A 12,640-nucleotide genomic window follows, 5' to 3' on the forward strand; every position below is an offset into this window, starting at 1 on the left:
AGGCAGAAGCATTCTTAAAAAATGTAATATATGTTGTTAAAACCAACAACAGTATTTCCAGACAGAATCAGCACTGGGTGATGCAGACTTGCAGTGTCTTTTTTCCTGCTACATTAATACCAGAAGTTAGAAATTCACTACAATTTTCCAGTTCTTTCTAAAATACCAGCAGCTCTGAAGTTGCCAGAAATGGTGGTGATGACTGGTGATCATGTTGTGCAGTTGTACTTTTCCTAGCTCTATAGAAGAAAAAGTAGAAGCACAATTTATTTTCTTTTATTTCTTATTTCTCATTTTTCTTATTATCTTTCTTCCCTTCCCTTCCCTTCCCTTCCCTTCCCTTCCCTTCCCTTCCCTTCCCTTCCCTTCCCTTCCCTTCCCTTCCCTTCCCTTCCCTTCCCTTCCCTTCCCTTCCCTTCCCTTCCCTTCCCTTCCCTTCCCTTCCCTTCCCTTCCCTTCCCTTCCCTTCCCTTCCCTTCCCTTCCCTTCCCTTCCCTTCCCTTCCCTTCCCTTCCCTTCCCTTCCCTTCCCTTCCCTTCCCTTCCCTTCCCTTCCCTTCCCTTCCCTTCCCTTCCCTTCCCTTCCCTTCCCTTCCCTTCCCTTCCCTTCCCTTCCCTTCCCTTCCCTTCCCTTTTTTCCCCAGAACGTTCCCTGACAAACAAATCATTCTTCTTCTCACACAGACAGGACCAAGGAGCACCTTTCAGACAGAGATGGCTGAGAGGTGGGAGTTTATTAACGTGTGCCTGAGTTGTGAAACACAAAACAGTACCTTTTAAGTATAATTTTATGAACAGGAAAGAAGTATACTTTGGTCTGATACATTTGATATATTTGGTCTGATATTTTATATATCTTGCCCCTGCCATTTGTATTTCTGAATGCATGGAATATCTCAAGTGGTCTTTTCTTCCCTTTGTGTCTTTTTGTATTTCCTTTTGTACAACATCTAGCTCTAACTTCTCTTCCTTACAGAGAAAATCACTTATGGTTTGATATTCTTGTACTACCATACAGTACATTACTTGCCCTGTATTGCAAAACCTGCTGCAATTGTTTCTGACAAAACTTAGAGGGGATCTCAGAGAAGCCTCAGCTCCACTTCCTTGCTGTGCAGTGTTGTAACTCCTGCTCTGAGACAGAAAACAGGGGTGACAAACATTGATTTACTTGTCTTCCTGCTCTAGTTCCCCCTGTGCAGGCGCCCTCTAGCCAAATGCTGGCAGTGTACTCCTGTCTAAAAGGATGTAGCCTCAGAGGATGAGGGCATTGCTTTGTGCCAGTGCCCATCACTCTATTTCTGAACCAAGAAAGGTTTCCATTCCTGTGATGTTATTACTCTGTAAACCCCTCCCATCAGGAGGAAATCCCGAGAAATTAAATTAAGGCAGAAGTGGTATAAGTACAGCACTTGCAAAAGCTTACATTTTGTTATCTCCCTGAATTTATGCTTATATTTCATAATATAAGCGGGACTATAGGCTTAGGCAATATTTTGCATCTTGTAAATAGAAGATACATGTATGTCATACTCATATCATATTTTCACCTTTATTAGAGACCATAAAACCCTGGAAGGAGCAAATGAGGCAAGTAACTCAATTGTCTTTTCATGTGGTGTCTTCAACATATTCATTGCTGCATGAGAATTTTCAAGGCTGGTCATGCACTCAGACATGTCCCTACCAGTGATAAGTTCATGTGAAATCTGGCTGATGCTTTGCTGTGGACTGAAAAGAAAAAGACACTAACCAGTTCCTGTGGCAGAAGTGGCTTCCTGTTTTTGGCTAAAAGCTTGGGTAGGTTGAAGCAAAGATTTTTTCCAGTATGGGACTGTTTCACCTGCAAATATTCTACTGTCTCAGCAAGTACTCTTCATTCCAAGCAACACTGTAAGCACTACAGATAATTTATTTCATACTGCAAGGAAAGGCAAAGTTGCAGAGGAACTCAGTAAATTTGCCTGATCAAGATAAGTATGCTGACCCAGACAGCCACTTACTTAGCATCTTCCCTGAAATTTTCAGGTTAGGAATAAGCAAGAGTACTCAGCCAAAATAAGTGACAAGTACCGTCAGTTTTTCCTGACTTGTGACAACCCTGAATTCCCAATCATTCTTTTTTTTTTTTTTTTTCTAACTTCAAGCAGTAGTGGTAGGGAAGATGTAATTAGCAAATATATGTAAATATCTTTTATTCTACCTGCATCTCCCACAACTCACAGGAGCTCAGACTTCAAGAGCAAGTAGAGTTAGAGAGAGGCCCAGTCATCACTGTCCAGTGGTTTTGAATTTTGTATGTGTAATTTATGGCAGCAGCTAGCAGCAGACGAGGTGTAGTGATTTGCCAAGGGTGTCTATGAATAGTGTCTTGTTTTCAATGTAATCCTGAGCAAGAGGTTATGGAGAATCTACCTAAGACCTAGACAGTATTTTAAACCTGCCATTCACCCCTCAAAGCCCCTCCTCACTTTGACATCCTGTGTCAGCTCCTTAAATCAAACCCCTCAGACTCAGGAATGAAGTAAATAAATTATAAGCTCTATTGATTGTGTCTGCTACATGAGCGTTCTTTAGCATTGACTAAGCTGTCCAAAGCATTGTCCCAACATGGATCAGGCTCCCTGTAAAACCTGAAATGGCTGCTCAGGAGGGAACAGAAATGTATTCTTTGGTTGATCCAAGGTTCTGTCAGAGAGGGTTTTGATCTCTACAACTTTACAACATCCATATGGTCAGGAATAAATTAGCTGGCTCCTTTCAGTGGGATATGGGATCAGAATTTTAGATTGGACAGAAGCCCACTGTGATATGGTCTTTTTTTTTTTTTTTTTTTTTTTTTTTTCTCCTCCTTTTCTTATTTTTTAATGAATATCAGTGAATTTCTCATGATGTTTGGAATCAGGAACCAAGTATGTCTCTCACTTATTCTCCCATCTGTATGACTTTGTTGACTTCAGCTAAATCACTTGTATAAAAGTATCTCAGACTTCTCTGCCAACTAATGGAGGTAATGATGTTGGTTGCTGGTTTGGGGTTATTTTGTTGGGAGGGATTGTTTTTGCTTTTGCTTTAAAGCAAGGAGGTGTGGTAAATCACAGGCATCTTTCTTGGGATGGAGATAATAAATCACTCTTCCCAGGTGAAATCTTTTATTTATGTGTTGGGATTCCATTTCATTGAAGAAAGGTATGTTCTTTTGGCTTCAGCCAGGCTGCACTTTAGCAAGTGATTCAAATCAAGCTGACACTTATTAGTGAGCATGTTGAACACTTTGCTCTCAGGCACTTCACTGGGTTGCCACCATCCTCCCTTCTTCACAGATGTTTGATCTCCTCAGGTTTCATCTGGAAGCAAAATCACTGCCTGCTCTTCATGTCAGTGGGAAGTCAACTGCAAAGGGCAGCTTGATTTTAGAGACAATGGATCACTCCCACCTGTACAAAAATAAATAGAGGGGGAGATGAAATAATACACTCGCCGATCAGCTTGAGATTATTCTTATGGTCTGAAAGTGACCAAGCAAACCTCTTATTATCATCTATTCGGTAGTGAGCCCAGTCACTGTGCTTAGTGTTACACAGCACATATTCAATGGCAGTGGCTCGAATAAGAGTATCAGCAATAAGGAAGGAGATCATACAGATGGTAAATTATTTAATTGCAAAGCACCAACTGTCATTGCAAGCTGCTGTTTATTTGCAAAAAAATAACCCTAAGTATTGAACAAAAAAATATTTACACAGACAAACACATAAAGTTCTAGATGCTGTCCTTTCCCCAGGAACACACTGAGTCTACACAATATCATTAAATTTTCTTTGCACTGCATATTGAATGAGGTGTACCCTCTCAACTGACCAGATGACAGAAGTGTGACACACCAGAGAAGAAAAAAGAGGCTGTAGACACAGAGGTCATAGGAGCTGGTTATCTTTAAAAGATGTCTGGAGCCTCTGTTCAGACAGTGTTCTGGTAGTACAAGACAACTCTGCATGCAGCCTGCGCATCACAAGAGAGGGGTGATTGCTGCTAGATACAGCAATCTGCATGTCTCTAGGTGAGTCCATAAGGTATCAGGGAGCTCTGGCAGTTCGTGGTAAATGCAGGAGTGTGCAGTCATCCACTCTGCTGTGGCAAGGACCCATCGCGTTGGCTGTCACCTACTGCTCACAACATCGTTTCCTGCCTGGTTTGTAACCTAGCATAAACACTGGAAAGAAACTGTAGAAAATGGAGGCTAGCTCTTACAAAGACCCGATTATTTTCTTAATTCAGTTTACTTCGAGGCTGTCATGGGGCCTTTCCTACACTAAGTAGAGGAGGCAGTTTGCTGTTTCTAAAATGTAAACTTTGGCATCACAGTCTAAAATGGAATGCCTGCAGAAAGGAAACAAACACTACTTGTAGCATGAGTTAGTGTGTGCTGGAGTTTGAAGGCTAAAGTCATATTTATACACAAAGAGGGACTATGTGAAATGCCTGACCTGGAAAGGTGACCCTGCCATTTAAGCAGTTACGCATGGCTAATAAACAATGGAAGAAAAGGGTCCCCTTAAAAAAAAAAAAAGAAAAGAAAAGAAAAAAAAATCCAGTTTCTTTTCATTTAGCATTATAATAATCATAAAAAGGAAAACAAACCTGTAAAGGCAAGGATAGTGTTTCTTCCTTTCCTTTCACATTTTACTGTATTGCAATACAACTAAAATCTGTCTAAAATGCCAAATGTTTTAAGATGTTAATATATCTACAAAATATGTATAAAAGAATAACTATCAAACCTTTCCAAATAAAGAGTCCCTATCTTATACCAGGGGAAACAAAACAGCAAGGCTTTCCTGAAACAAAGGAAGAACAAATTCCCCAGCCCACAGTTCAGTGCAGAAGGTGCCTGGCCACAAACACTTTACCCAGCAAAGTCACAGGTGACTGGAGACTGCATTCACAGTGATGGGAACCAAGGGGCTTGGGTTCATGGAAATCTTGTTAAAGAACAGGAAGGTGGGCAGTACTGACGCTGTAGTGGAGATAGCAGGTCTTCACATCAGTTTGCAGCCAGGAGTGTAGGAAAACAACTAACCAGATCTCATGGACTTCTGTAATCTCTCTCTTGATTTATTTTTTTTTAGGGAAAATGGGACATAAAGGGGTAATAAACTTTAGGAAGGACTGATGATGATCATCTCCATGTGCTAGTATGAGACAGAATATATTTAGAAATGCTAAAATAATCTGTGTCGAAAAAGTGGAAGGATCTGAGGGCACCTTCAGTCCTGACAATAAATTGTCCTATCTCTTACATGGAGGATGATTCTATTCTCTTTATTTTATCACAAGAGTTCCTCCACTACTTTTCCAATTCTGTAACAATACATAAGCTAATTTACTAGTGACTATTCTTAACATCCTTCTGTCTCCAGACTGACAATATTCAGTTCAAAGCAGTGGAGACAGGGCAATGAGATAGGTTAAACCCAAAGCAGTAGAAATGCTGCAAGTTGGAGTCTATCAACTAAAAAAAAAAAAACAACAAAAAACACATGTTGTTATGATTACACCACTGAGAGATCAGTACCTCTAAATCTTGACATTTGTGGTTTTGTTCATACTTTACCATTAATAGCAATGTCTGTCTATATGATTGTGTTGATAGCAGCATTATTTGAGAAGGAATTTTTACTACCAAATATAAATATAGCATGTGTTCATTTTTTTTAATTACATGTAACGTTCGGTAAAGTGATACATTATTAAGAAAGGTCATTGATCGTTCCCAGGATATAGTGGTAAAATATATAGTATGTACTAAAATTAAAACTAGTTTTAGAGCAGTGTGATGTGGAGTAATGCAAAACAAACTAGCAATGAAAATAAAAAGTGCCAAAATTAACAATAAATAAACAAATAACAAAGGGAATGAAAATTATGGCCTTTTATCTGCTGATAGCATGACTGGATTCAGAATTAGAGATGCAAACAGTTCTTATGAGGTTGTAGCTGTTCTTCATAAAATAAGAACTCATTGGTAATCTGCTAGACATTTTTAAGGGTTTCATGACTTGCTGAGGAAAAAGATCACTGAGATTATAGACCTAAACAAATCTGAGAGTACCAGCTTCAATTAAAAAATCATTGGTCCTACGTTGATTGCATTGCTTTGAGAATACTGTATTAACTCTGAGATTGTACCAAAAAAGTTTAAATAGATTTTCTTCCCCCACAGATCAATAACATTTGTCTGCTTCAAAAAGTTACCTTTCAATAACTCACCATCCTCCACATCATGTTAAGGTCCTGATAATGCACCCCAAGCTGCAACAGGAGGTTGTGGCCTTTCAGCAACATGTGTGACCACTATGATAAATGATGAGCAGAAGAAATTTTTCTGGTGAGACAGCAGTGAGGCATGTTTCATAAGTCTTCCAAAATTGATATGATGGTTCTAAACTACATTTAACAATATCATTCCAAATAACTTGCTAGCAGACAAACGCTGAAAATTCTTAAAAAGCTATTTCCAGATTAGCAAACATTTAATAAAAACAAATAGATTTCCTTTTCTACTTGTACTTTTATTTTATGTAATATGTTCAAAGATTTTATTATTATTACTATTATTATTTTAGTATATGGCACATCACACTTTAAATAGCATGTTTCATTGCTCAGTTTGTTTTCTGTTCTTGAGCTGCAGCAGATCCTTGTAGCAACTGCAGTGTTTGCTTACATGGGCAATGAGTATTCAGAAATGTACCTTTTGCTGTTTAACACAACCAAGCAGCTGGAAGCAAGGAATTAAAGCAGTTCTGTGTGATCAGCACGTTATCTGCAGAGCGTGTGAATAACACCTGCCAACTTGCACGAAGAAATCCGCTTTGTGAAGAGCAGCAGAAGGCCAGGGCAGAGGCCTCAAAGTAGTCCACAGTGCAAGAACACAAGCAAAATCTTTAAAGATTGAAGAAAGTAAATTGTCGGTTTCTGCTTACACTTTTCCTTAAAAGAAAAAGGACGTTTCAGAGAAGCTGAAAAGTGAGAGAGTGGTGAATACCTTTTTATGTGGTGGAAGTTACTGCTATATTGGTAACATTCTTTTTAACTATCGCTGGTTATTTGTTCAGGTCAGTTTTCTTTCCTCTTCCCAGATAGGAAGCCTTGAAAAAATCCTTCCCATATTTACAGGCTATGCTGTGGACCTGGGCATCCCTCCCAGAGTGCCTGGCTGGGCTTTGAGCAGCCTCCTGCCCTAAAGGAAGGAAGGATGGGGGAGCCCATGGGGTGTAGCATGAGGGAGCTGAGGGGAGGGAAGATTTCAGGGCTGGAGGAAATAGCCTATTTCAGGGTTTGTGCCATTAGTGTAACCTTCCTGGGGGTGTGTGGGGAGGTGGAATTCTTATTTCCACTCCGTAAAACACAAGATTAAGAGCATAATGAGCTCTATTAAAGCGTCAGACAGCACACAGATAATTAGAAGATCCATCTTTATTAGGTGAGCAAAAACAAATGCAAATCTTATAAACCCTAATGCTCTAAAGCAAAAAATCGCTTGTTAATTGGGGGAAGGTGAGGAGTATGAGGGACAGGTGGGTGGGAACAAGCTTCACTGGAGGTCAGACTACCCTAGGTTAGCCAGTTAGATGGTGATTGCACCTTGCTCTGCAGCATAAGGACTCTGTGAGGTTTATGTAAGATAGCAGGTGTTTCACCACCATGACCGGTGTTCCCTGTTTTTGCACTTGCATTAAACCAATCCAGGGGCTACTAGGGTTGCTTTACTGAATTCTCATCTTACACCAAAAACAAAACTCCCCCAAAAACATACAATCCCTTGCCCCCACAAACCACAAACCTTCTCCCCTCTTTAATCCATGTTAAAGGGATTTTTTTTTTCCCTCCCTGCTCACTCATCTTCTTCATCAGAGGTCTTACCCCTGGAAATCATTCGTGTATTTACATGTAGAAAATATTTTCCCATAGTAATTGCCAGGTTGTGTGAAATGGTTTGTGACAAATCTACAGAGGGACAGTATTTTTGCATTCTCCTCTAAGCTTTCTGTGCTGTGCAGTCATAATGGTGTTTCCTTGAGAATGTTTACATGGAAATCTATTTTCTTATATGAAAAACATAAATATAGGATGTAAATTCATCACCTACTCTAAGTTTCTGAAGGCACAAACTGAATGTGTTAGCTGTGATTTAGAAATTAACACAAGGAGTGTCACTGGAGATTCAGGCATGATGGAGGAACTTCCTAAAAAATGTTGGCATATACCTGACTCAATCCTTCAGTTCAGTGTTATTCCCATCTTGGGGTGGCAAGCCAAAGAGGTAAGAAGATGTATGTTGGCTTTGAATAATTTCCTATTGGTTTCAGATCATTGATTGACAGACAAATACAATAGGTTGCAGGAGCTGGAGGTCTGACTTTTTGTTCAGGCTGTATGATACGAAGTCAGACACCATAGTGGCCACCTGGCTCTGCCTGTTAAAGGCAGTGCTGCTCCCAGCTCAAGTCTGCAGCCTTGGAAGGGTCCAATCTCAGTTTGCAGCACCCTGGCTCTGGCCACACTGCACAGCAAGAGGAAACCCTTCCTAAAAGGTCCTCCTCCTTGTCCTCCCTAGAGTGTCCTGCCACCCCAGGGACTGACATCACTTTTACTGTATCACCACTTACAGGAAACTAAGATTTATGTGTCTAGGAAGCAGTAAAAGAAGGACCAAGAGATCCCAGACAAGGGAGGAGGTGAACCTCCCCCCTCAGTTACATTCTGTGGTCAGGGGCCCAGGAATGGAGACTGCCATAAGCAGTAGGCCGGCATCACCATGGCACACTGATAAGTGGGCAGCAGAGCAGCTGGATTCCTGGTGTTTCCACTGCCTGGTTCCCTGGCTCTCTCCACCCTGCTGGTGTCACTCACAGACACTTAATCTCCCCAGATGTAGGGTGACTAGTAAGCTGTACAAATGCATGTAACTTTTTCAGCTTGGTGTAGGCAGCTGACACGAGTCTTGGAAGGCGTATCACTTCCAGTTTTGGAGGTGTCATCCTCTCCTTCCAGAAGGTCTTGATTAGTGTAAAGAGTTCAGAGCTCATCTTAAACCAAACCTGTTCCCTATCTCCACCAAGGAACACCCTTCCCAGGACCAGTCTGGAAGTTGCTTTCTATTCAGTTCTTAAACTTTATTCTGACCTGAGACCACATCAAACCATTTTTCTGGTTCCCAGAGTCTGGCTGAGAGACACCTTCCTTCCTTCCTTCCTTCCTTCCTTCCTTCCTTCCTTCCTTCCTTCCTTCCTTCCTTCCTTCCTTCCTTCCTTCCTTCCTTCCTTCCTTCCTTCCTTCCTTCCCTTCCTTCCTTCCTTCCTTCCTTCCTTCCTTCCTTCCTTCCTTCCTTCCTTCCTTCCTTCCTTCCTTCCTTCCTTCCTTCCTTCCTTCCTTCCTTCCTTTTCCTTCCTTCCTTCCTTCCTTCCTTCCTTCCTTCCTTTTCCTTCCTTCCTTCCTTCCTTCCTTTCTCTTTCTCTTTCTCTTTCTCTTTCTCTTTCTCTTTCTCTTTCTCTTTCTCTTTCTCTTTCTCTTTCTCTTTCTCTTTCTCTTTCTCTTTCTCTTTCTCTTTCTCTTTCTCTTTCTCTTTCTCTTTCTCTTTCTCTTTCTCTTTCTCTTTCTCTTTCTCTTTCTCTTTCTCTCAAAACAAAGAGTCAAACAAAGAAACAAGCAAACAAAAAGCCAGATCTGACCATTCTGTAGGGAAATAAACAAGACATCTCAATTTGCATGTGGCAAATTGAAGTATGGAAACCAGTGTGGAAAATTCCAAGGAATCCTGCTGCTGCTGAGGATTGCCTACTCATCTCCTCATCTGCCAGCTGGGTTAGCTCAGCCCTCCAGGTGCCTCCAGGCACCACCAGGATGGTCACAGTCATCTCAAAATTCAAGCCTCCTGCCTGATTTCCCCCACTGGAAGTTCAGTGGAGCTAAACATCTTAACCAAAATACTTTACTACTCTTCTTCCTATAGATATCTTCAAACTTGGAGGTTCTTAGCACTGTTTTTTTTTTTTTTTTTTTTTTTTTTTTTTTTTTTTTTTTGGTGTGTGTGTTTTTTTTTTCCCTTTCTGTGACTGATGGAGGCCTGTCAGTCTTGCAAGATCACTCATGGATAATGATATGAATATTCACTCCTAAACAGGATTTAATTTCCCTCCAGAACAGTTACTCCAGTCTTTGTTGGGAAAATATGAATAAGCTTTCTTATCTTATCTTAGAGCCTAGCAGGAGTTTTTGTTGGTCCCGTTGTTCTGCACCCCATATACATCTGTTAGACAACAGCTAGTCTGAGAACACTGTGATGATAACATGGTTCTAGGCAAAGAGTTACTTCCAAAGATAGATGTTATGGGTGATCAGGAAATTTGTTTCTAGAACTCTTGTAGACAGGTCTATAAACAGAGAACACATGTGCTGTGAAATTAAAGCTGACGAGGAATGAAAACTCAGAAATTCTGTTCCCTTGCAGAAGTCGTAAACGTCTACAAAAAGTCAGATAAGACAGGGCGAGACTACTGCTTACCGCACAACAGACAGGAAGCTTGGCTTTCATCAGTGGTTTTGACTTGCAGCCTCAACAAATGTTGTCTAAGAGAGCATGTCCTCCTGTTGAAATGGACAAGGGACACTGCCTGTAACCTGAAGGATTAGACATTAGCCCAGTATTTCCTATGCAGCAGAGTAAGAAGGATAACAGAATTTCAAGCACAGTTTTCTTCTCACAATTTAATGCAGTTCTGTGAGGAGAAAAATCTTACACTGCTGTATTTTTGCAGGCAGGACCATAGGATATTGCAACGCTACATATATTTTCACTGTTTACATACACTGTGAGCTGAGCACAGCCTCCAGTTCTCCAGAATATTTTACTGCTTGATGACATCTTCATTATTATTACTCATTACAAAGAGATTTCTGGGAGTGAGGTCATTAAATGGCAAACCCATCATAAGTGTTTCCCAAAAAGTATGCTTGAAGAACTTTGTGGATACAATTTTCTACGAAAAAGAAAGAAATAGATGAAGCTGGTTTTATTTGGGGCTCACAAAACCTAAAATTTTATCCTTCCTAGCACATCTCACATCTAAAATAATTAAACACAAACTTCCCAAGATTCTGTGAATTTCATTTAAAAATAGCCAAGTGTTCATCCTCAAATAGGCTTAATACTGAAACAAACAAACAAACAACAAACAAACAAACAAACAAACAAAAAACATTAAACAAATATTCTGGTTTGAAAATAACTCCTGCTTTGCCTTTCACTGGGATTTGAAAAATAAATAAAATTCAGGGCATGCACCAGCCTGAAAGGAACTAATGAACACTGACTATGAAGAGCAGCATTTGCAGTTCTATTCTGTACCCAGAAGCTGTGGATTCCAGACAAGCCCTTAGCCAATGTGTGCCATCCTGGTAAATGCAGCCTTGTGCCAAACTTGTCCCCTGTTCATGTCAACTTTTGTTTTCTCAATTTATGCTGGCTAAACATGTTACCAATTTGAGCCTCCTTGTTATATTTGCAGTCTGTATATTTAACAGCTTAAAGGTCTGACTAAGACCTTTCCAAACAAAGAATATTTAGTCACTAATTTCTGTTAAATGTGGTTCAAAGTTGACATGGCTTTTAATTTTTGCTCTGTTTTCAGGAAAGTTTGATGGCATCTTTCCTATTGATAGAATACTCAAGATCTTTTTTTTTTCTTTCTTTCTTTCTTTTTTTCTTTCTTTTTTTTTTTTTTCCTAAATTATCTGTGAGAGTGTAAATAAAGTAGATGTTTGTATCAAACTTCGCAATACCTCTTTCAGCATTTATTCCTTATATTGACTCTTGTCCAGCAGCAGCTATGTTATAAAAAACTCAGCTTTCCTGATGAAAATAACATTTTAATTTTGCAAGCATATCGGTGCTTTGGATTACCAAAAATTACTGCAATTTCATTATTTAAATTATTATTTAAATGGGGAGAGAGAAATCCAAATCTGCTTGTCCATTTCAGTTTTTATTGTTTCTTTGTGCTTTATGTTGCTTAAGCATCATAGTTCCCTTGGTCTTGTTAAGATGTTTTTCTTCTTTTCCTTTGTTCATTTGTTCATTCACTCGTTCATTCCTTTCTTTTCATTCTTTTTTTCTCTCTCTCTTTCCTCTTTTTCTCACTCTTGCTCTTTTATTTTTTTTACAGTCTAGAGGAGATAAGGCTTCAGAGAGACCTTATAATGGCTTTCCAGTACTTAAAGAAGAGGCCTTTTTTAATATGCTAAAATGCTTTATCAGGAAGAGTAGTGACAGGACAAGGGGTGAGATCTTTAAGCTGGAAGGTATTCGATATTATGAAGAAATTCTTAAATCAAAGGGTGGTGAGGCACAGGTTGTGCAGAGAAGCTGTGGATGCCCCATCCCTGGAAATGTTCAAGGCCAGGCTGGATGGGGCTTTGGGCAATCTGGTATGGGGGAAGGTGTCCCTGCCCATGGCAGGGGAGTTGGAACTGGATGATCTTTAGGGTCCCTTCCAACCTAAACCATTCTAGGATTCTATAACGTTTTCCCTCATCTTCCTTCATCTGGTGGTGAAATAAATAACAATAAGGACTCACAC

At 40.0% G+C, this 12,640-nt stretch overlaps 1 long non-coding RNA gene across 1 annotated transcript; it reads right to left on the minus strand.

The window, feature by feature from the left end:
* Nucleotides 1-2,886: 2,886 nt before the first annotated feature.
* LOC140000714 (uncharacterized) lies at nucleotides 2,887-9,259 on the minus strand. The gene is made up of 3 exons (XR_011805887.1): nucleotides 6,754-9,259; nucleotides 6,270-6,353; nucleotides 2,887-3,436 (listed from the first exon to the last, which is right to left on the minus strand). It is a non-coding gene; the product is annotated as an uncharacterized lncRNA (long non-coding RNA).
* Nucleotides 9,260-12,640: the final 3,381 nt, after the last annotated feature.

This window comes from Anas platyrhynchos, chromosome Z (genome assembly GCF_047663525.1).
Source record: "Anas platyrhynchos isolate ZD024472 breed Pekin duck chromosome Z, IASCAAS_PekinDuck_T2T, whole genome shotgun sequence".
Lineage (NCBI taxonomy): Eukaryota > Metazoa > Chordata > Aves > Anseriformes > Anatidae > Anas > Anas platyrhynchos.